Below are 24,269 nucleotides of genomic sequence, written 5' to 3'. Positions count from 1 at the left end.
CTATGGACATAATCATCGTAAGAGAACATTACAAACATTTCTATTGTAATAAATTTTAAAATTTGAATGAAATGGGATACTTTCTAGAAGAACATACTTACCAAAACTGAAACAAATTTTTAAAAATCTGAATAGTTTAATATGGAAATTGGGTCAATAACTAAAAACTTCTTTACAAAAATATTTTCAAAACTAGATGTCTTTACTGGTGAGTTTTACCAAACACTTAATAAAGACATAACACCAATATTAGCACATTCTTCAAACAGGAAAATATTGAAAGAATATTGTCCAACCTGTTTTATGAAGCCAGCCTAATTTTGATACCGAAATCCTGACAAGACATCACACACACACACACACACACACACACACACACACACACATTCACACACACACACACACACACACACACCCTAGAAAATTATAAAGCCAATCTCTTATGAACATAGGTACAAAACTCTTTAACAACATATTTTCAATTAGGCAGGCATGATTATGCTTATTTCATTGTTGGGGAAAGTGAAAGTCAGATTAGTTAATAATTACTTGAATTTACATAGCTAGTAAAGACAGATATAAATTTAGGTCTAACCAGTAATAAGTCTGAATACACTATTTCCACAGCCTTTAGGTGCCTTGTAAATATATTTTTTAAATTCTAAAATGAGCCCTGCCCCCTAGCAGTGTGAATTAACCTTTCTGTTTTGCTCCCCTAGTATTTTATATGTCTGTATTAAAACATTTATCACACTATATTTAATGTTTATTTACTTGTCTATGCTAAGTGTCTTTTCTACACCTTCTCACCCTCCCGTATTGTACAAAAAGTTCTTTAGAAACTGATTTATCCAGTTCATTTTTGTATCCTGTTTTTGACTCAGAGAATTACTGAGGTAATGTTGTTAAATAATTTAATAAATGCTTAGGTAAAAAAAAAGGAAAAGAAGGTTGTAATAGGACACAAAATGCACTAACCAGGAAAATATTGACAGATCTGAGTAAATTAAAATTAGGGAATTCCATTCACCTAAAGATACAATTAAGAGAGCACCACAGAAATACCCAGGTGACAAAATCTTTTAGCTATTTCAATATCTTGGTAGAAACTAATGTTGCTTTAAGATCTGTGCAGCGGTTAAGTCTCAACCCAGCTAAAACATTTAATTAATTGCAAATGATAGGTTCCATTACAAGGATGACATTTCTTTTGCCTGAGATTTTGCATGATTTTGTTCCCTTAGTCTAAAAAGAATAATATATTTATTTTTACTGGGACATCATTACCATTTTAATTTAAGTTAATATGCCTTTAACTTTATTAATACTCCCATTGTCATGATCTCCTCTTTCATTGTGCTTTTATTTCAGAAAAAATATTAGTTCTTAGTGTAAGAAACATGATTTAGTTATTTCCTTTGTGATAGGAACGTAAAGCATTTATTAAGATCATTAGCGATTATGTGCTATTGAGTAATTTATGACTATTCCCATTACAAAGTTTAAACTTTGCTGTCTTAAAAAAATTTGTGAGTTGAAGAGTAGTTTCAAAAATTTAAACATCTATTTTAAAAATTTTGATATACTGTAAAAGCTTTATTTGGCTTTAATAAAACTGGTTAATTAGCAATATTTTCCTTTTTTCTGTGACTTGGGAAACAGCAAGAAAGCCCATTTATTTATTAAGTTATGCCAAGATCTTTCCCATATGTTATTTTGTTAATTATCCAACCAGTCTGACTGTAGGCACTATAACTTAATTGCCAAGATGAAAAATTTGAGGCTCAGAAATTGAAGTTTCTTGCCCAAAGTCATAAGCTATTAAGTGGTGGAGCCTGATTTTAAGTCCATACATGTGTCACCTCAAAGCTGATGAATCTGCTTTTGTCAAGGACCTCCATTTGTCATAGCTCCTAGGACTTCTCATTATTAACCTTTATTTTGCCATTATCTTCCTTCATCTTTCTCTGTCAGTAGCATTTGGCAGAATTGATCACTCCTTCCTTCTCCTCCCTATGAAAAGTCACTTCCCTTTATTAAATGTTGATTTTTACAGACCAGAACTACAAAATATGAGTAGACATAAGCCCCAGTTAGAAGCTATAGGCCTGGCCTTATAACACTCATGCTGCAGCAATTTGAACAGGACAAGCAGAGACTATATCCTTAAGACTGGGAAACCCAAGGAGGGTTCTGCCTTGCCTTGTCTCCCACCCAGTCTCTTCCCAAGTTAAAAAGAGTCATCCATGGGAAGTATCTGAGTAAGATAGCTCTCCTGCTACCACCGGTAAGTGCATATCACCAGGAGAGCTTGATTAGATGGCACAGAATCAAAAAACTACATTTTAACATGAGGAGAAACTGGTACCAAAATATGAATGGGGAGAGAGAAGGTGTGATAGGGCAAGTGTAAGGAGAGAAAGATTTCCTCTTTTCTATTAATTTGATTCTGACACCCAGTCCTCTGAGCTGGGGGAGTACTGACTAGTTCCTATTCTTCCAATTCCTTACTATGCCTTCTCTCTTGGTCTTATTCTTTCCTGTCATCATAGGACACAAACTGTCTCTTCAAGTTCTCACTTAGCTGCCCTGAGAATGATTCTGATAATGAACCCCTGGAGGGCATTGACACCTTTTTCATTTTTACATTTATTTTCTTTTTCTTTGGCTTATCCCTCTTAGAACACTTACTCTGGCCCCCTTTATATTATATTACGTCTTTCTCATATTCCCTCCAGGTATGCTTAGTCTTGCCCCCTTTCTCTTTATTTTATTTGGACATTTCCTCCAAGAGCTTGTCTGCCTCTCGTAAAGATCTGTGATGCTGATGCCAAGATGGTCTGACCTGATCTTCTTTCAGCTAGCATGAGCCACAGTATCTACACAGACCCTTGTGATTTGTGGCCATCTGGCCTTTTTGAGCTGTTTCTTCTTCTCATCCCAATCACTGTGATCCTCATTACTGGAGGATCTGGCAGAGCATTGCTATCTAACTTCTCTGCCATTTCTTCCTTTTCTACACCTGTGTTGAATGACTTCTTGGTCATCATTGTTGTTGGTGCATTCTCTTACTGGTATTCTTTCTCAGTTCCAAGTAGGCATCATGCTAATCTTTATCAGAATTAGAGATCTATTTATTGTAGTTTGAGTTCGAGTTCAATACTGTTTTTGATGTTGAGCTTTTTTGTATTGCCTAAATCATTTTCCCATACTCCTCCCTTACAATGCTGCTGAAGGTATACAGAGTTCCTTGCAGGTGCAGAAAGGTAGGACAGATCCAAACATTTTAAAAACCAAGGGAAGTCACACAGTGCAGCCCCTGGAAGATGCATCTCCGGTGGCCTGGATTATATTTGCCGTGGATAGCACACATTGGGCAAACCTCTCAACCAGGTACACACCATCCTGTAGGTTAGGAGGCACATAAAAGAGACCTTGGCATCAACATTCTGATGGCATTCCAGTGTCACTTTATTCTTGCCTATGGTGCACCTGAGACATGTTGCTAAGGGGAATCTCAGAAGGGCTGGTCACCGATGTCAAAGAAAAATAGCAATCCAACAAACTTTACTGCCCCCAGTTCCAGCCCTTTACATCAGGTCAAGGCAATAGTGAGTTTTAAAGAAATCAGAGAATTTCTCAATTCAGATTCTCATAAGCCATCATACTTATAAACATGGTCGTTTTCTGTGAGTTTAAGTCTGTGACCCAGAAGTGCACTGTGCTAGATGCCTTCCTTCAACAATACTAGTATTCCTGGATATTATCTACTTTTCCCATCTTGCTATTCTTGAAGATGATACTCAAGTGGCTCAACCTCAGCTAACCATCATTCATGGAGAGCCTTTTACCTCCTGATAGACATCTTAAACTCCAGTGTCTTATTTGTTCATCACTTCTTAACACCAAGCACAGTGCTTATTTTGCACTCAGGAAATGTTTGTAGGATAAATGAAAGAATTAATGGATGCATGCCTTTCATAGTCAGCTTGTATGGACCATGTATAGGTTTAAGTCACAACTGTGCTGAAATAATTTCAACAATACTTTACTACTAATAAATATTATTTCTACAAATGACAGCAATGTTTACCCAATCACCCACACAAAAATAGGGACTTCCTATTTCTGTTTCTTTAGGTAAAGAAGTTGGAGTTTGTCACTCCATTCTAATGAGTAAATAACTCAACAGACTGAAAAATTAACTCTTCTAGGATCCAAAGGATAGATGAGGGTTCAAGGAAAACCAGGGCTTCAAGATTAGAAAGACAGACAGAAAAATACAGGGAGTCACAGATTACTGGAGCAGAGACTTATGTGTGGCAATTGCCATGGGAACCAGGTATTATCACAGCCTATTCAGATTTTCTTTTCTTTTTTTCTTGTGTGAGTTTTGGCATTTTGTGTCTTTCAAGGAAATGGTCCATTTCATCTAGGTTATAACTTTGTGGGCACATAGTTATTCATAGTATTATTTGATTGTTTAATGTTCAAGGAGTCTTAGTGATGTTCATTCTTTCATTTATCATATTAGTATAGTTCCTGGATATAAGGTTATAGTCAAGTGCCCGGGTCCAGCCTCGGGGGTCCAGGGGTTCCCAAAGGTGTGGATGGAGTTGGCGAAGAATGTTTTACACGGAGACAGCGTTCAGCGTTCAGAACTCTCTAGCTCTCTTCAGTCTCCGTGGATCTTCCTGTGCCTGGCTGAGGCCACAGAGAAAGATCCTGAGGCAAGCTGAGCCTTTATTTTATAGTCAGAGGTAACCAAGGTAGTGGTCACCAAAGTTACACTGTTCTTCTGAGTTTCACTTGTTTACACTGTTCTTGTGAGTTTCACTTGTTTACACTGTTCTTATGAGTTTCACTTGTTTTTGTTCTTGTTGCACTTCCCTCAGCCCATTAGCTTCCCAGGTAAGATCTAGGGAGTGTTATAAGGTCAAGCCTAATTATGCTAAGAGGACTGTGTCCTCTAAGCTGGGACTTGTTTGTGACTTTGCCAACAGATCAGTCCGAGGCTTAACCCTATATTGGCTCCCCACAATCAAGGTTAATCACACGAATAAATGATTGAATGAATAAATGAAAATTTACTTTGAAAATAGTTTTTCACATGTGTCTTTCCTCTCTTTTCCTGCTGGCACTTTCTTCATTTCAGGATTTAACCATTACAAATGGACCTTGTAATGATGCCTAAAAAAACTCCTTTGAATATGAGGTCTCTTCTCTTTTTACACACACACACACACACACACACACACACACTTCTGTTCCTGAACACAATTAGACTAGACTTTATTTAACACTACTATCCCTATTTGCTTTCTTGACTAACACCTTCTAGCCATTTTCTTGAAGGTGTTGGTCAAGAAAAGCTCTCCTTTCCCTCTTCCATTAATTCAGAGTATATTTATTTATCTCATCCATGCTTTCTGACTGCTCTAGCTCTGATATTTCAAATTTATCAGCTGACTTCCTTCAGCAATTGTTGTGTGTACCTCAGATTTTATCATAAATGAATGTACAACATGGAGTATAACCGCAACTGGATTATGGATCTCTTGGGAAAAGAGGGTACATTCTACCCTCCTACAGAATACAAGCCTGAATATGTACTACTATTTGTAATACTTTAAACAAAAAATATAAAATAAAATAAATTTTTTTTTTTAAAAAAATACCATTCTGAATTGAAAACATAAAATCTACTCAGAATACTACTTAGTGATTGATTTAACGATATTTGTTTAGAATTGCAATTGTCATTTTCATGAAACTATTATTAGACACAAATACAATTGGGTACTCACACACTAAATCTTCCATCTTATTTCAATAGGACTTTGTCAATTTCTACATGTTGGTTTAAGATATTCTTTTGTGTTCACCTTCATGAAGCTATAGGTATTTTTTATTAGAATCTTAATATGTTAAGATCTTAAGATATAAGGCTATAGAACAAAAAGGTTAAGTACTTGTGTTATGGGCACAGATTAGCCTGGTTTAGAATGATCTCTGGGTCTTTTTCCAACTGAATAATCTCAAGCTAGTTACAGAATTTCAAAGCTTCAGGTTCCTCATCTGTAAAATAGAGACAGTAAGTTCTTATTTCATAGACTATTGGGAGAATTAAAAGATGTGAAGTATATGTCAACTTGAAAGAAAAGAACTGTCAACAGTGAATTGTATATAATGTCCCTCTTTTCATTATAATGTTTTAAATTTAAATTTTGTTTTTAATTAATTTTATTAATAGCAAAAACTGGATCATTTAAAATATTTAGCATAGCTCCTGACAGAGAACAAAGTGCTTGATATATATTTATTTTTACTATAAAAGTAATTTCAAGATCAAGTCCACACTTGTCATTTTATTTATAAGAAAAATGAGACCTAGTGAGGTCAAATGAATTGCTCAAGACCACTGGTTAATGAGAGAAATGTCCTGGAAAAAAATCCAGGTCTTCTGACACTAGATCTAATGTGTCTTCTAATTCCCATATGACTCTGCAGTCTGACTAGCTTCTGAGGGTTCCCCAAGGACCTTGTGAGTATGTTCTGCTTTATCTTATGTTAGACATGTGTTCTGGGAGAGTTTCATATCTAATATTTTGAAATTAAAAGTATAAAAATAAAAATATTTATTTCATCATATCCATTTTCTTTATTTTTCAAAAGGATCTATAAAATATTCATTTTTATGGCTAGTGATACAAATTGAGTTATATTCAGATTTTCAGAGATATTAACATTATTTTAAGTTAAGTATAGTGGTATTTTTATCTTATGAAGAGTTTGTTATTTCAGAGCTTAAAAAACTATTTAGAATGCCAAAATGCTCATAATTAACCTCTTCGAAATGTATCCTACATGCCATTTTTAATAATGCTTCCTTCACATATGAACCCTCCCCCCCACCCCTGTCTAACTTCATTATGTTTCTGATTGAATGATGGAAAGCAAGGACATTCTCTACAGACTAGAGTTTCCAAGGTGTGTGTTGGGGTATCTTTCCATGTGGCTTTGAAAATAAACTCCACTATTTATCAGGAAGAATATTTTTTCCATATTTTTATGGCTATTTAGCTGTAACAATAATGATTTGTTTGGCTCATTTAGAATTACAAACCTTTTGAGAGAAGAAAAATTCTCCTAGAGGGAGAGCTAAATCAACTCTTATGCATTTGTAAGAAATGAATCCAAGCCTTTCTTGTTTCTGTTTTTCCCCCCAAAAATTGTATAAGTGAGGAAGTAGTGCCAAGGACCTATTAGTAATAGTTATTTCCTAATTGCAGCGGGAAGCATCCTGCATGTTTAAATAAATATTGCTAACTGTGACCTCTCGCTTTGCCAGGACTGATAAGGCAATTGTTTGGCCTATGCGAAGCACATACAGTATACACAGAGTGGCGTGCAGCAGGAAAACAGGAAACAATAAATCAGGAATTAGAGCACTGATTGTTGTAGCTAATTACATCAGGCTTCTGCTTAATTTCTCACTCTGTCATTCTAACCTGATTTTCTTGCCAACAGACTTTGCAAATTGCTGGTGTCACGTACATTCAGCAAATAATAATCCTTAGTTACTGTGACTGACAAATGAATGAGCAGGAGAAGATAGTTTATTATGCAAGGATGAACTGAGACATTCACCAGATACCTGCCTGGATGCTCTTTTAATTCATTTACCTAGATGAGCTGCATGATGCATTTCTCCAGGAGCAGAGATTTTGGCATCAAGACAGCTTAATTAGATTTGTGGCTTGGTTTGATAATATTGAGCAAGAAGAAAAGATGGTACTGTATAAGAAAGGGAGGGAAGAGATTGGCTTGGACAAAGAAAGAGATAAAGGGGTAACTTAGCTACTTAATTCAAATCTGAAAATAATATGTTTAAGGGTGAGATTAGTCAGCACATTATTGAATGCTAATCTTGTTCACACATAGATTTGGTGAGCTAACTTGGTATTTTTCAACCCATTGTGGTTTGATTCCTGAAATTCTAAAGCATGTATGCGAAGAAAGAATGTTAAAAATGAGATGCTCTTGTTCAAAATTAATTGTTTGATTCCTCCCAGATTCTATTTGTTCATGTAGGCAATGCATGTTCAATTCATTTTCCCATGATCCCAGTTCTGGTGTTGTTTGAAAGAACAATTTTCCTTTCCTTTATGATTTGACAAAATTTACATGGTCTCCATGCTTTAAACAATTTTGCTAGTCTCTGAAGATGGAATATGGACTATCTAACTGAAGAGAATTTTCACTCCATTGTTACTTAATAAATTTTCCGTAATGTGGTTATATTTTCTGCTTTTGTTGTAGTGTTTACTAATTAGATGATCTAACTGCTGGACAGATCAGCGCTAGTGACCACTTCACCCAGCCGCTCTTCTTTGGTGCTTAATAAAAATCAAATTACTTTGTTTAACCAGAAGGTACCATGTACCTAAGGTCTTTAGAAAGAGAACTGTTTCTCAGTTCAAGATAAAATTTACTTTGTTCTTCCATTTCTAGTGGGTTCTCATTTTACTGCTGTCTTGCTTTCCGTGTCATCCTTAGGGGAGGAGAACATAATCTCAACACAGAGATGTGAGGACATCACAGCAGAACCTTCCTCAGGTCACAAAGGACATGGCAGAGCTGTGGGGTTCCCACTCTTTGGAAATCTCTGTTCTACTTGGTAAAGCAAGTGGTCAGAGTTAACTATTTCTTTAAATGTGTAGGTGATGTCTTACATGCCAATGATGAGGTTGGAATGCAGGCCAATTAAGCAGCCCAGAAACTATGGTAGAAGGGCTGAAAACCAGAGTATAATTTGCCAATATTGCTGCAGGCCCAAAGGTCAGAGGCAGTGGAATATTTCACTTCTAGTGTCTTTAAATGAGTTCTTGTGTATCAAGTGGTTAAACCACCTCAAATCCCAAATTGACTCTTCAAGAGTCCTTCTTAATGTAATTTTTTATTTTATCCCTGTTTTCAGACAAAATGTTATAAATATATATTAAATATTCATGGCATGCCTATTGTGCCATTTCATGTCCCTTCAGGGGAGAAAGTTTAATATAGGAGAAATGTATCCCAACTCATTGCTCTCAAAAACAGTTGAGGGAAGCAAACCTGAACTTAGAAAACAAGCGTTATATAACACAAGCCATAATGTTATATTCGAGATACCTAAATGAGTGATATTGACAAATACGGCTCTGGAATTTAAAGGGACCAAATCTTTCAGAGAGGACTTTATGGTGATAATTTGACATGAACTTGGAAGGATAAGTAGCATTTGGATAGCTGGAGAGGAAAGAGGAAACTTTTAAGCAAAGAAAATTGATTAGAAATGGGGAAAAAGCATGGCAAGACTGGAAATAAGGAAATGAGTGGTACGAAGGGTTAGGTGGGAAATATGGTTGGATAGAGAAGATTGCCAGGTACTGAGTGTTAGGGGAAGGGTTTGAACCTGGTGTTATAGGTGGTGAGAATGGTAGGGGCAGAAATAGAATATTGGGGACCAGTTATAATTGTACGAAATATCAATCATGCTCTGTTAAACATGATTGTTTTGTTTTGATTCAAGAGGGCACATTCTTTTTTTTTTTTTTTTTTTTTTTTTTTTAGATTTGACCATAAAAGTTTATATTCAAAAGAACTCCACAGAGAGATGACAGACTGAGAGAAGTTATTTACCACAAATAAAACTGGGGATTAACACATAGAACATATGCCCTGAAATCAACAATGAAGAGAATATTGAGCATCCAATGATTTGAGTAGGCAAATCACAGAAAAGGAAGCCCAAATGGTCAACACATGTATAATGAGATGTTCAAAATAACTAGTAAAGTGGAAATGCAAATTATGATAAAACTAGAGGCCCAGTGCATGAATTCGTGCACAGGTGGGATCCAGCCGGCCTGGCCCTGATCAGGAAGGATCAGGGACGGACCTGGGGGGAGGAGGAGATGGTGGGAGGTTGGCTGGCCAGTCTGCCCCAATCAGGGCAATCAGAGCTGGACTGGCGGGGGGAGGGGCTACAGGTGATTGGTGGGCCCCACCCCCTATTGGGGTAGGGAAGGTGATCAGGGGCAGGGCTGGCCAGGGGGAGGGGCTGTGGGCCAATAGGGGTGGAGCCAGCCCCTGGGGAGAGGGGCTGTGGGAGGTTGGCTTGCCAGCCCCACCCCCTGAGCTGGCTGGTTCATTGGCCGCAGTGGGCGTCATAGTGACCGGTCGTTCCGGTCGTTACAGCATTCTGGTCACTGGCTTTTTATATATATAGATACCACTTTACATGCATCAGAACAACAAAAAAATCAAGTAATATTAGGGAAATGGATAAAATATAGTAGATTCATATAGTGTAATACAGTATATTAGAGTGTTAAAGAAAAAAACAGGCCCCCAAATGGTATCACTTGTACTGGAAGCACATGATACCAAACCTATATTTGCAGTTTCAATTTTGGTCTAATTGCAGTTTCAATATCTCCTAGAAATGAAATCTTAACCTGTCTAAAATTATCTGGTCAAACACCAATAAGGTGATCTGTCACTGTGGGCCTTCTCCATCTCCTGTACAAAGAAGAAGCAATCTCCATTATAAAAACCCTTCCTGTTCTCTTCCCCCAAAGAAAAGGTGTCCTGGCCCAAAAATAATTGTTTTTTTGTTAATGGCTCCCTTGCTCCACCCTTCTTCCTATAAAAATCTTCCATTCTGTACAACCCCTTGCAGTGCCCTTCTAGTTTCTACATGGGATACGGCCCGATTCATGAATTGCTTAATAAAGCCAATTAGGTGTTTAAATTTACTTGGTTGAATTTTTATTTTTTTTTATTTATTTTTTTTTAATTGCTTAAAGTATTACAAAGGGTATTACATATGTGTCCATTTTATCCCCCCGCCCTAGACAGTCCCCTAGCCTCCCCTATCCCCCAATGTCTTATGTCCACTGGTTATGCTTATATGCATGCATACAAGTCCTTTAGTTGATCTCTTACCCCCCTACCTCCTGCCCCCCAACCCTCCCCGGCCTTCCTGCTGCAGTTTGACAATCTGTTTGAGGCAGCTCTGCCTCTGTATCTATTATTGTTCAAAAGTTTATAATGGTCTCTATTATCCATGAATGAGTGAGATCATGTGGTATTTTTCCTTCATTGACTGGCTTATTTCACTTAGCATAATGCTCTCCAGTTCCATCCATGACGTTGCAAATGGTAAGAGTTCCTTCCTTTTTAGAGCAGCATAGTATTCCATTGTGTAGATGTACCACAGTTTTCTAATCCATTCATCTACTGATGGGCACTTAGGCTGTTTCCAGATCTTAGCTATGGTGAATTGTGCTGCTATGAACATAGGGGTGCATATATCCTTTCTGATTGGTGTTTCTGGTTTCTTGGGATATATTCCTAGAAGTGGGATCACAGGGTCAAATGGGAGTTCCATTTTCAGTTTTTTAAGGAAACTCCATACTGTCTTCCATAGTGGCTGCACCAGTCTGCATTCCCACCAGCAGTGCACAAGTGTTCCTTTTTCTCCACATCCTCTCCAGCACTTGTCGTTTGTTGATTTGTTGATGATAGCCAGTCTGACAGGTGTGAGATGGTACCTCATTGTTGTTTTGATTTGCATCTCTCGGATGATTAGTGACTTGGAGCATGTTTTCATGTCTCTTGGCTTTCTGAATGTCCTCTTTTGAAAGGTGTCTATTTAGGTCCTTTGCCCATTTTTTGATTGGATTGTTTATCTTCCTTTTGTTAAGTTGTATGAGTTCCCTATAAATTTTGGAGATTAGGCCCTTATCAGATATGACATTGGCAAATATGTTTTCCCACACAGTGGGTTTTCTCGTTGTTTTGTTGATGGTTTCTTTTGCTGTGCAGAAGCTTTTTATTTTGATGTAGTCCCATTTGTTCATTTTCTCTTTCGTTTCAAGTGCCCTAGGAGCTGTATCAGTGAAGAAATTGCTTTGGCATATGTCTGAGATTTTGTTGCCTTTGGATTCTTCTAGAATTTTTATGGTTTCCTGTCGTACATTTAAGTCCTTTATCCATTTTGAGTTTATTTTTGTGTATGGTGTAAGTTGGTGGTCTAGTTTCATTTTCTTGCATATATCTGTCCAATTTTCCCAACACCATTTATTGAAGAGACTATCTTGGCTCCATTGTATGTTCTTGCCTCCTTTGTCAAATATTAATTGAGCATATTGGTTCGGGCTGATTTCTGGGCTCTCTATTCTATTCCATTGATCTATATGCCTATTCTTGTGCCAGTACCAGGCAGTTTTGAGAACAGTGGCTTTGTAATACAACTTGATATCTGGTATTGAGATCCCACCTACTTTGTTCTTTTTCAGGATTGCTGCAGCTATTCGGGGTCTTTTTTTATTCTAGATGAATTTTTGGAGAGTTCGTTCTAGATCTCTGAAGTATGCCGTTGGTATTTTAATGGGAAGTGCGTTGAATTTATAGATTGCTTTGGGTAGTATGGACATTTTAATGATGTTGATTCTACCAATCCATGAACACGGTATGTTCTTCCATCTGTTTATGTCTTCCTCTATATCTTTTTTCAACGTCCTGTAGTTTTCTGAGTAGAGGTCTTTTACCTCTTTAGTTAAGTTTATTCCTAGGTAGCTTAATTTTTTTGGTGCGATGGTAAACGGGATCGTTTTTATAATCTCTCTTTCTGAAAGTTCACTATTGGTGTATAGAAATGCCTCGGATTTCTTGGGGTTAATTTTGTATCCTGCTACATTGCCAAATTCATGTATTAAGTCCAGTAGCTTTTTGATGGAGTCTCTAGGGTTTTGTATGTATAATATCATGTCGTCTGCAAATAAGGACAGTTTTACTTCCTCTTTTCCAATTTGGATGCCTTTTATTTCTTCTTCTTGCCGAATTGCAATGGCTAACACTTCCAGTACTATGTTGAACAGGAGTGGTGAGAGGGGGCATCCCTGTCTTGTTCCTGTTCTTAGGGGAAATGGTGTTAGTTTTTGTCCATTGAGTATGATGTTGGCTGTGGGCCTGTCATATATGGCTTTTATTATGCTGAGGTATGATCCTTCTACTCCCACCTTGCTGAGAGCTTTTATCAAAAAATGGGTGTTGAATTTTGTCAAATGCTTTTTCTGCATCAATTGATATGACCATGTGGTTTTTTTCTTTCAATTTGTTTATGTGATGTATCACGTTTATTGATTTGTGGATATTGTACCACCCTTGCATCCCTGGGATGAATCCTACTTGGTCATGGTGTATGATCTTTCTGATGTACTGCTGGATCCGATTTGCTAAGATTTTGTTGAGGATTTTGGCATCTATGTTCATGAGGGATATTGGCCTGTAATTCTCAAGAGGGCACATTCTAACCTGGCTGGGAGTTGCATGTGGGAACTGGGAGCTCACCTGGAAATGCAGCCCATCCTCCCCACCAGGGAGCTGCCTATTATGGAAAGATTAACAGTCTTGTTGCAGAAACCAGAGCCACCAGCCCTTTGAAGACCCCCCAACCCTTTGCATATCACCAGCCCTTGGAAGACCCCAGACCTTTTCATACCCACAGGCCTTTGCAAATATCTAGCCTGCATTACCTAGTAACTGCCCATTTGGCATACCCTTTTGCCTGCTTCCACATGTAATCTTTGTTCTTCTACCTAAAATTAACAGCTGGCTTATGGTGGGGCACAGAGCAGATTTTTGTGGATGACCTGCTGCTCTCCTATACTACCAGCAGTATTGGAATAAATGCTCATATATGATTCAACCCTGTCTCTGCTTAATTGGCTCAAGTAGTGACAGGCAGCATGGACCCATTGATTATCTGGTTACAAGACCTCTCAGGGATCCCAGAACTAAGGACTGATGTGTGGGAAACAGGCCCAGGAGAGGAAAGGCTGGAATCAACACATCAATTAAAATAATGCATGTTTTATGAGTTCAGGGTCTAGGTGATGATTGTGAGGGAGAAAAGGAAAACATGAAGTCAAAGTCCATTCAGAAACAGAAGTCGGCAGATATCATGAGGTTTCACATAGAAGATAAAGAGGCAAGTTGAGTCAAAAAGGACAGATTTGGCACCTGGAAGAATTTTCTTTGCTTTGGCAAGAATAGAAAATTTGGAAGAGCAAGTGTTTAGATGAAAAGATGACAGGCGATCAATTTCCAAGGAGAGAAGGAGAAGAGACCGAGTTCTTTTCTGGTCTTAGCTGCCACAAGTCTTTCAGATGTGTCATTATTTATCAGTTATCGACATTTGTATTAGTACACCTTGGTTTGCCTGAAGCCCACAAACTTGTCTGAGGACAGTGGGTATGACAACTGTGTGAAATGTGTCAAAACTAGAAAGGTGTGTGTGGGGGTAGACAACCTGATGAAATAGTATCAAATGCTACCCCTTAAATACCAGAGGCAGCATGATGTTTGGGTATGGGGACAAGGGGGGGTGGTGGTGGAGACACATATTACCTTCATAAGAATCTACCACAAAGAACTCTGCCTACAAATGGAGGTGGGTTTCTTAGCTTTCTTTCCTCTTCATTGACTCTAGTCAGCTCTAACATTAACCGTGCTCTAGGATCCTGGTTCTTGGACCTGACCTACTTGGGTTTGGTGTCTTCTGCCAGTTGACTGGTATATAACTGGCTTGTCTCCTACTGTGCTTTTGCTCTAAATACTAGGCTTTGGGGTCCAGTGTCTAACCTCATCCCATTCACTAGTGATTGGCTTTGCAATTGCTGAGTCATCACTGTCCATTGGAAGGGACTAAACAGTTTAGAATAATATATATATCCTATATAATAAAAGCATAATATGCAAATTGACTGACCGGTGGAATGACCAGTTGGCAGGGGGTGGGGCCGGCAAGCAGGTGGCTCCAGGCTAGCCAAGGTGCATGCCAGGGGGCAGAGGGAGGGGACGGTGATGGGGGGGGGGGAGGCGGCAGCGACCAGCAGGATGAGGAGCAATGGGCAGCCTGGTCGCCTCCCACAGAGGGAGGCCAGACTGATGGGAGTGGGCCTAAGCCATCAGTAGGATATCCCCTGAGGGTTCCCGGACTGTGAGAGTGCGCAGGCTGGGCTGAGGGACCTCCCACCCCGAGTGCACGAATTTTCATGCACCGGGCCTCTAGTATAGAAATATATATACTATATATATTCTTCCATTTTCTTTCACTTCTTTCATACCTCAACCACTGCAATATTAGACATGAAAGGCTGATACTTTTGCTTGTCACTCTACTTTTACTTCATCCTCACTGCCAGATGGCATGGGACTAAAAATCAAAGTAGCAGCATATTTGTACTTTTCGCACATATTAGCATCTGTGACAATTTCAAACTTTGTGCAAGAGAAAAGGATGTGATTGTGAACTGCATGTCTTCCTTATCCCATGGGAGTACAATAAGGAGCTCAAACACATGTCCTTATTCAAGATAGTTCATATTAATCTAGATCAGCCGTGGGCAAACTATGGCCCGCGGGCCGGACCTGGCCCATTTGAAATGAATAAAACTAAAAAAAAAAAAAGACCGTACCCTTTTATGTAATGATGTTTACTTTGAATTTATATTAGTTCACACAAACACTCCATCCATGCTTTTGTCCCGGCCCTCCGGTCCAGTTTAAGAACCCATTGTGGCCCTCGAGTCAAAAAGTTTGCCCACCCCTGATCTAGATACTGTGGTAGTTATAGGGAGAGACTGAAGATTCAAACCACTCCCCAGAGGAAAGCCACTGGTAACTACCTTTGATAATAATAGGAGGATCCTTCCAAATGAAACCAAGACAAAATTTGAGGTTGACTTTTGTAGATGAGCCAATTCGAGTTGTAAGGAGCCCAAGGCTTGGCTTGCAGTGTCCAGTGCAGCATAGTCTCCCAGTTAAGTCATTAATCTGGTTTCATTTTTACCCTGTTTAAAAGCCAGCTAACAGAACTTATACAAAGATCACTGTATTGATCCAAATTTTGGCCCAAATTTTGTATCTAGAACGGAGGTTGGTTAAAATTGGCCCAGATTGACAATATAGGAAAACTTGTTTTATTCCCCCCCCCCCTTCCCATGGACTTTAAAATATTCTTTCTCCAGGTAATTTTCACTGGTAAATGATTTGCTATAAATGGGTGCACTGTACTAGTTCAAAGTTTTTATTTTAATCAAGGTCCCCAGAATAATTAACTTTGAAAAGAGCCTCAGCATCTTCACTTCTTTTTTTTTTAACCTAAATTTGAAATACTCTTGCTTTCCTGGACCCTGATGACACCGTAAATGGGAATGTAACTAAGAGCTTATGCTGCTCATTAGTGCAGCTCCACACACCTGTGCCACACCATGTCTATAAAAGACTGAGCTTACTGCCTTGGGGAGGACCATATAAAAGAGGTTGCTTCAGGCAAGATCCCTCTTGGGAGGAATATTGTTTTCTCTTTAAAAAAATATTAGTTCTAATAGTTTCTTCCTATAAGATCATGGGAAGAGAAAAGCTTAAAGAAGAAAAGCACAATTCTGCCAAAATCCAGTTAATCCCTTTCATGAAAAAAACATTATTATTAGTAAGAGTTGTAATCTTTGTACTTGACTGATTTACTCCACAGGCAAAGAAAACCTGAGTGTAAGTGTTTGTGTCTGGGGATGTGAATAGCTTAAGTACTAGACTGCAGTGACGGCGAACCTTTTGAGCTCGGCATGTCAGCATTTTGTAAAAGCCTAACTTAACTCTGGTGTCATGTCGCACATAGAAATTTTTTGATATTTGCAACCATAGTAAAACAAAGACTTATATTTTTTATATTTATTTTATATACTTAAATGCCATTTAGTGCCGAAACCGGTTTGGCTCAGTGGATAGAGCATCGGTCTGTGGACTGAGAGGTCCCAGGTTCGATTCCGGTCAAGGGCATGTACCTGGGTTGCGGGCACATCCCCAGTGGGGAGTGTGCAGGAGGCAGCTGATCGACGTTTCTCTCTCATCGATGTTTCTAACTCTCTATCTCTCTCCCTTCCTCTCTGTAAAAAATCAATAAAATATATTTAAAAAAAAAATGCCATTTAGCAAAGAAAAATCAACCAACAAAATGAGTTCACGTGTCACTTCTGACACGCGTGTCATAGGTTCGCCATCACTGGCCTAGAGGCTGTGGTTCAGCCGAGGATTCTAGAAGACTTCAGAATTCTCCTCATTCATCAGCCCCATCAGCCACTTTCCTACCCCACATTTGCACCCCAAATGTACATGCCAAAATCCTTTCTAGGTAGGAATTCTGAAGCCATCACACACTAGAAAAGCAAACCTAGGTTCCACTGGAGATCCTCATGGGCTGCATAGAGCAACAATCTCAGTGACAGCCTTTGCTGTTTCCAACTTCTGTTCATTGTCCCCATTTTCATACTGACTCCGCTCCTGCTCTAGGGGCCATGCTCAGCCACAAGATCCCCTTCCCAGGCCTGTTTTACTGTCACAGCTGTCATGTGACAGTTTTAGCCAATGAGACGTAAATATAAACTTTAAGTCGGGCTTCTAGGAAAATTATTTTAGAAGAGGCAGCTAACTTTGCTCTTTCTTATTTTCATACCTGGACAAAATATATAATGCGAGCAGCGAAGTAGTCATGTTGTGACCGGGAGTGAGGGATGTGGGAGATCAATCCACATGCTAAAGATGGCTGGACAGAAAGGCAGAAGGGATTCAGGCCCCTGAAGGTACTGTAGCGTCAACACCCTAAAGCTCTTGGTGAAGGCAAACCTATTCCAGACTGGTAGAGTCGTACAAGTGATTTTTTTTTTTACCAAATCTTTAAGTGTTTTATATACTAATTCTTTATTTTCATATGCATTGTTATGCATATGCATTTTATTGTGGCTTTTCATGGATAGAAAACCCAAGTACAATATGTTTACATTGAAGTAATAAATCTGCTCCTGGCAGAAGATATTTAATATTTATTGTGCACTTATTAGATATCGGGTACCTGTTCTTAAGTCAACTAATTTAATCTTCAGAGCTATACCGGCAGGCAAAATTATCTGTCATTTTACAAAAAAAGACTTTGATGTTTAGAGAGGTTAAAAGAATTTCTCAGGGACACACAGCTCATGCTTCTGACCTCAAAGTCCATTCTCTTCCCACTATACAATACTGCACATAGCTTCTCTCACTGTGTTTTCTAAGAGAATTTCATTTTAACCCTTTGTGTGCCAACCAGTATCCTAGGAACTATGCTAAAATTGCCAAGGCATTTTTGCTGATTTTACAGCAGTTTAGGAAAAAAATTATGAATCGCAAGTAAATGAAGTGACATATTCAAAAACTTAAGGAAACCTTTACTACATTTGTTTTCATCTTTGATGTATATTGTTTGCTGATTGTATTATAAAATACTAGTAGAAAAAGAAAATTTGAATAGCGCTTCCGGCACTTTTGGCGAAAGACAGGAGGATTGCCATCGCGCTCCCCGGCACTCTAGGGGTTAAATATCTTTATAATGAAATACCTCGAAAATGAAGACAATTATAGAGGATAATATAACGAATACAATGAATTTACTCTCCAACAATAAAACGGTATGACATTTTGCAAAATTTACTTTAAAAATGTTTCAGGAAAATAAAATGTAGAGCTATTCACTACTCTGAATTTCAGTGACAGTCCCGCCCCTCTTCCTCCTGCCACCCAGCACTAAATACTACCTAGAGGTTGATGTATATTATTCCCACCATATTTTATAATTTTATTGTGCATATTTACAAATGACCTCAATTAGTGTTTTATGTATTTTTATGAATGGTATATTGATTTATCATTTTCTCCTTAATATTATGATTTTGAGGTTTAGTCATGTTGATACTTGGAGTGTGAGTTTCATCTAGTGTATTATTTTTCCTTATGCAAGTGTACCAACATTTATTTATCCACCTGCCTATATTGATGGACATTTAGGAAGTGTCTGAAAGCTGCCATCATAAACAGCTGTGCAAGAAACAATTTGGATGTGTTTTGTTTTATATATATATGTTTCTCTGTGTTGTATACATTTCTAGAAATTGGACTACTGGGTTATAAGATATACCACCTTTAATTCTGCTAGATATCACTAAATAGTTTTCCAAATGAGAGTCATTTTCTCTACATTCTTGCCAATACTTGCTTTGGTTAGACTTTCCAAGTTTTTGCAAATTTGATGGGGTGTGAAATATGTCACTGCGGTTGTTATTTGTATTTCCCTTATTACTACAGAGGTTTAATGTGTTAATATTAACTGTTTGGGCTTCTGCCTGTATTGTTTGTTCATAACATTCCTGCATTTTTCTACTGGGATCTATGTCTTTTTATTCTGGAAAATCTTTAAATGTTTTAATAACGAATTCTTTCTTTGTTATGCATATGCATTTCATTGTGGCTTTTCATTTAATTTATTTATAGGGTATCTGGTTAAAAAGAGTTCTAACTTTCAATGAAGACAGATATAATGCATTTTATTTTCTCTCTCTTTTTTTTGGGGGGGGGGGGGGTTTGTTTATGAGGGTATCTGTTGTGTTAAGAAATTTTCTCTAAAGGGAAAACAAAACAAAACGTAGTTTCTCAACTCACACAGTACTTCTGACATGACATGTATTTTGGGAGGTGGGGGTTCCCCACACCAACCAATTCCCAAACTCTCCCAACACCAACTAGGTATCATACAGTTCAATTCTGACTGCCTGGAGTTAGCTCAGACCCCATGGGTTAAGGGCTCAGACCCACAGGACTGAGCCTATTTCAGACAGCAATCGCAAGTCCTGGACCCCCATCCTTCTGATCAGGAGGCTATATATCAGGGTTCCATGACCCCTTCCTCAGGTTTGATAACTTGCTAGAATGGCTCACAGCATTCAGGAAAGCACTCTTCTATTACCAGTTTATTATAAAGGATACAATGCAGGAACAGCCAAATGGAAGAGGTGCATAGTATGCGGGAAGGGGCATGGAGCTTGCTCTTTCCAGGCATGTTGCCTCCAAGATCTTCTATGTGTTCACAACCTCTCGGAACCCCTTTGGTTAGGGTTACGGAGGCTTCCTTCCATAGGCATCATGGGTTATAATCAGTGGTTCTCAACCTGTGGGTCGTGACCCCTTTGGCGGTCGAACGACCCTTTCACAGGGGTCGCCTAAGACCATCCTGCATGTCAGATATTTACATTACAATTCACAACAGTAGCAACATTACAGTTATGAAGTAGCAACGAGAATAATTTTATGGTTGGGTCACAACATGAGGAACTGTATTTAAAGGGCCAGAAGGTTGAGAACCACTGGGTTATATCATTGCCCATGGTCATTACATCCATGGTAGACAGTTACACAGGTCTGAGCAGAGCAAGGAGGTCAGCAGGGGGGAAAATCCTGGGCACCTCGCAATGGACAAAACTGGGAAAACAAAGGGCTCACCCTCAGAATAACCTTTCCTCCCCTGGTATATCACTGGTCATGCAGTTTAGACCTTTGACCTTTCATATCACTGATAATGCGGTTGGGATACTCCCCTGACCTTTAGCTCTTAGGCATTAAGCGCCCAGGACAGTGAGGTTCTGACCCACATCAAATACATCTAGGCCTCAGTTTTATTTGAGCTCCAGGCCCAGAAAAGCAGCAAAATCAGGCAAAGGACTCCATGGCTGACCTCAGGACCAGTGCATTGACTAATGACCCACTTCTCTGGCGCTGACCAATCAGTGGAGACCACAACTCCGAAAGGATACACTTGGAAAGCTGATGAATATTCTATTGAGACTCTCTCCTAGGACCTCCCCTAAAATCTCCACCCTTACAAGCCCACGGACAAAGGACCCAGTGCCTCTCTCTCTCTCTTGGGGGCCTGTCCTTGCCTTTCCTGTCCCCCACCTTTTCCTCTCAGATGAGTTACCTTTACCCTTCTATCACCTAAGCTCCAAGGGCCCCCTTCTTTTGCCTCTATAACTTGTTTTCTGAACCAGTTTCTTCTACCACTCATTTCTTCTACTTCTGTGACTTTCTCAATAAACTTTCTCTCACAGTTTGAGTCTTGGCTCTGAATTCTTTCCTAGCCTGAACTCAAGTACCAAGGCTGCTGAACCAAGGTCTGGTCTGACTCCACAAGTAAAGCATCTGTGCCATTTTAACCCTCCAGCCCCTCTTTCCAGAGGGTGGGAATGAGGTGGAAAGTTCTAACCCTCTAATCATTTTGTTGGTATTCTAGCAACCAGCCTTTCCCTCCCCCCGAATCTTTGGATCACATCCCAAAGTCACTTCATTACATAAACTGAGGGTTCATTGAAGGAGCTTGGTATGAATAACAGAAGGCATGTCTTCCTTGTTATCACTCTTGAGCTATTTCAGGAACTGGCAACAAAAAACAAATATTATAACAAAAGGTGCTCCTATATTTTTTATCATATTTAGGACATTACAAGAGGTTTCAAGAGCTCTTTCCAGGAGCTGGGGACAAAAGCCATAAAAAATGACAATATCACACTCTCTATTGCAAAATCATAAAGATATTATTCTTTATTTTTATTCCTACTGTATGTTCATCAAAATAACTCTTATAGTATATTAAAGTTCATCACTTTTTCTTCATGATTCTTTTTCTATATTTTAAGAAATTCTCAAGGTATTATTGCTTTGCTTTCCATAGTTAGACCTTTAATCCATCTGGAAATTATTTAAGGTATGATGTAAAGACCAAGTTTTATTTTATTATACAGGCAAGAAATTATCTAACAGTTTCTTCTTTGGTCTTTTCCAGACTATTTGTAATATGACACTTTTTATATAGCATGATACTGTATATGAGCTCTCTATTCTGTAACACTTGCCTATCTATCCTGTACAAATTCCATGTTATCTTAATAACAATAGCTTTCTTATAAAACTTGATATCTGGTTGATTAATACTGCTATTTATATTCCTTCAAAATTTTCCTCTGTATCCTATGTTATTTAATATTTAAAGTCCTTATTTTTTAAAAAAGTTTTAGATTCACAGAAAATTTAAAAAGAAGGTACAGAGGTTTCCCATATAGTCCCTGTTCCCAGTCCTCCCATTATTAACATTCCCACCAGAATGGTACATTTGTTACAATTGATAAATCTGCACTGACATACCGTAATCACTCAAAGTCCAGAGTTTAGCTTAGGGTTCACCTTAGTGTTGTATATTCCTTGGGTTTGGAAAAGTATATAATTACACGTATCCATCATTATAGGATCATACAAAGTGTTTTCATTGCCTTAAAAATCTCTGTACTCTACCTGTTCACTCCTGCCCCTTCTCCCCTTACCCCACCCACAACTCCTGGAAACCACTGATATATTTTACTGTCTACATTCTTTTACTTTTTCCAGAATGTCATATAGTTGAAATCAGACGGTATGTAGGCTTTTCAGTTGGCTTCTTTCACTTAGTAATATGCATTTAAAGCTCCTCCATGTCTTTTGAAGGCTGGATAGCTCAATTTTTTTCTGAATAATAATCCACTTTCTGGGTGTACCAATTTGTTTATCTATTCACCTACTGGAGGTCATCTTGGTTGCTTTCAAGTTTTGGCAGTTATGAATAAAGCTGCTATAAAATATCCATACAGATGTCCCTTTGCGAATATAACTTTTCAGCTCCTTTGGGAAAATACTAAGTAGCATGATTGCTTGAATCTTATGATGAGTATGTTTAGTTTTGTAAGCAATAGCCAATTATCCTTCAAAATCATTTGAATTCCACCAGCAATGAATGAATTCTTGTTGCTCTACATTCTCACCAGTATGTGTATTGTTAGTGTTCCAGACTTGGACATCTCAAAAAGGCAGGTAGTAGTATCTTACTGTTGTTTTAGTTTGCATTTCCCTGATTACATTTAATGTGGAGAATTTTTTATATGCTTATTTGCCATCTTTTTTGGTAAGGTATCTATTAAGATCTTTGGTCCATTTTAATTGAGTTGCTTTCTTATTGTTGAATTTTAAGAGTTCTTTTTCTGTTTTAGTTAACAGTTGCCTGTCAGAAGTGTTTTTTGAAAATATTTTCCCACAGTCTGAGACTTGTCTTCTCATTCTCCTGGCATTGTCTTTCACAGAGCAGAAGTTTTAACTTAAATGAAGTCCAGCTTATCAATTATTTCTTTCATAGGTTGTAACTTTAGTGTTGTATCTGGAAAGTCATTGCCATACTCATGGTTATCAAGATTTTCTCATATGTTACCTTCTAATTTATAGTTTTGTGCTTTACATTTAAGCTTGTGATCCATGAGTTTTTTGTTTGTTTGTTTTGTATGTGAAAGGTAAGTCTTTGTCTAAATTTATTTTTTTGCATGTGAATGTCCAGTTGTTCCAGTCACTAAAAAAATGGCTGTCTCTGCTGCATTGTATTGCTTTTGCTCCTTTGTCAAAGATCGATTGACTCTATTGATGTAGGGATATTTTGTTCCACTGATCTGTCTATTCTTTCACAAGAGCCACACTGTTTTGATTACTGCAGCTTAATGGTGGATAGTCTCAGTTCTCCACCTTTGTTCTTCTCCTTCAGTATTGAGTTAGCTATTCTGGGTCTTTTGACTCTCCATATAAACGTTAGGGTTAATTTGTCAATATCCACAAAATAGCTTGCTGGGATTTTGTATTGAACTATAAAGTTGGGAAGAGCTGACATTTTGCCAATATTGAGTCTTTCTATCCACGAACATGAAATATCTCTCTATTTACTTAAGTCTTTGATTTTGTTTAACAGTTTAGTAGTCCCCCCCCCCCCCATATAGATACTGTATATATTGTTAGTTTCTATCTAGGTATTTCATTGTTTGAAATGCTAATATAAATGATATTATGATTTTAATTCTAAATTCCTCTTGTTCATTGTTGGAATATAGGAAGGCGATTGACTTCACATATTAAGCTTGAATTGTGCAACCTTGCTATAAATGCTTATTAGTTCCAGGAGTTTGTTGTTATTGTTGATTCAGTCAGATCATCTTTGAACAAAAACAGTTTTATTTCCTACTTCCCAAACTGCATACCTTTGATTTCTTTCCTTGTCCTATTGTATGAACCAGGACGTCCAGTAATATTGAAAAGGGGTGGTGAAGGAGACATCCTTGTCGTGTTCCTCATCTTAATGGGAAAGCTTTTGGGTTTCTTACCGTTAACTACGATGTTAGCTATAGGTTTTGTAGCTATTCTTTATCAAGTTGAACAAGTTCCTCTCTATTACTAGTTCACTGAGAGTTTTCTTTTTTTAAATCATGAGTGGGTACTGAATTTTGTCAGATATT

The 24,269-nt window shown here is 38.1% G+C and overlaps 1 pseudogene; it reads right to left on the bottom strand.

Annotated features, from left to right (window-relative positions):
* Nucleotides 1–2,338: 2,338 nt before the first annotated feature.
* Nucleotides 2,339–24,108, bottom strand: LOC118658493 (annotated as a pseudogene).
* Nucleotides 24,109–24,269: the final 161 nt, after the last annotated feature.

The sequence above is a fragment of the Myotis myotis genome, unplaced genomic scaffold (assembly GCF_014108235.1).
Source record: "Myotis myotis isolate mMyoMyo1 unplaced genomic scaffold, mMyoMyo1.p scaffold_m19_p_6, whole genome shotgun sequence".
Taxonomy (NCBI): domain Eukaryota; kingdom Metazoa; phylum Chordata; class Mammalia; order Chiroptera; family Vespertilionidae; genus Myotis; species Myotis myotis.
This window is presented reverse-complemented; position numbering and strand designations above follow the sequence as displayed.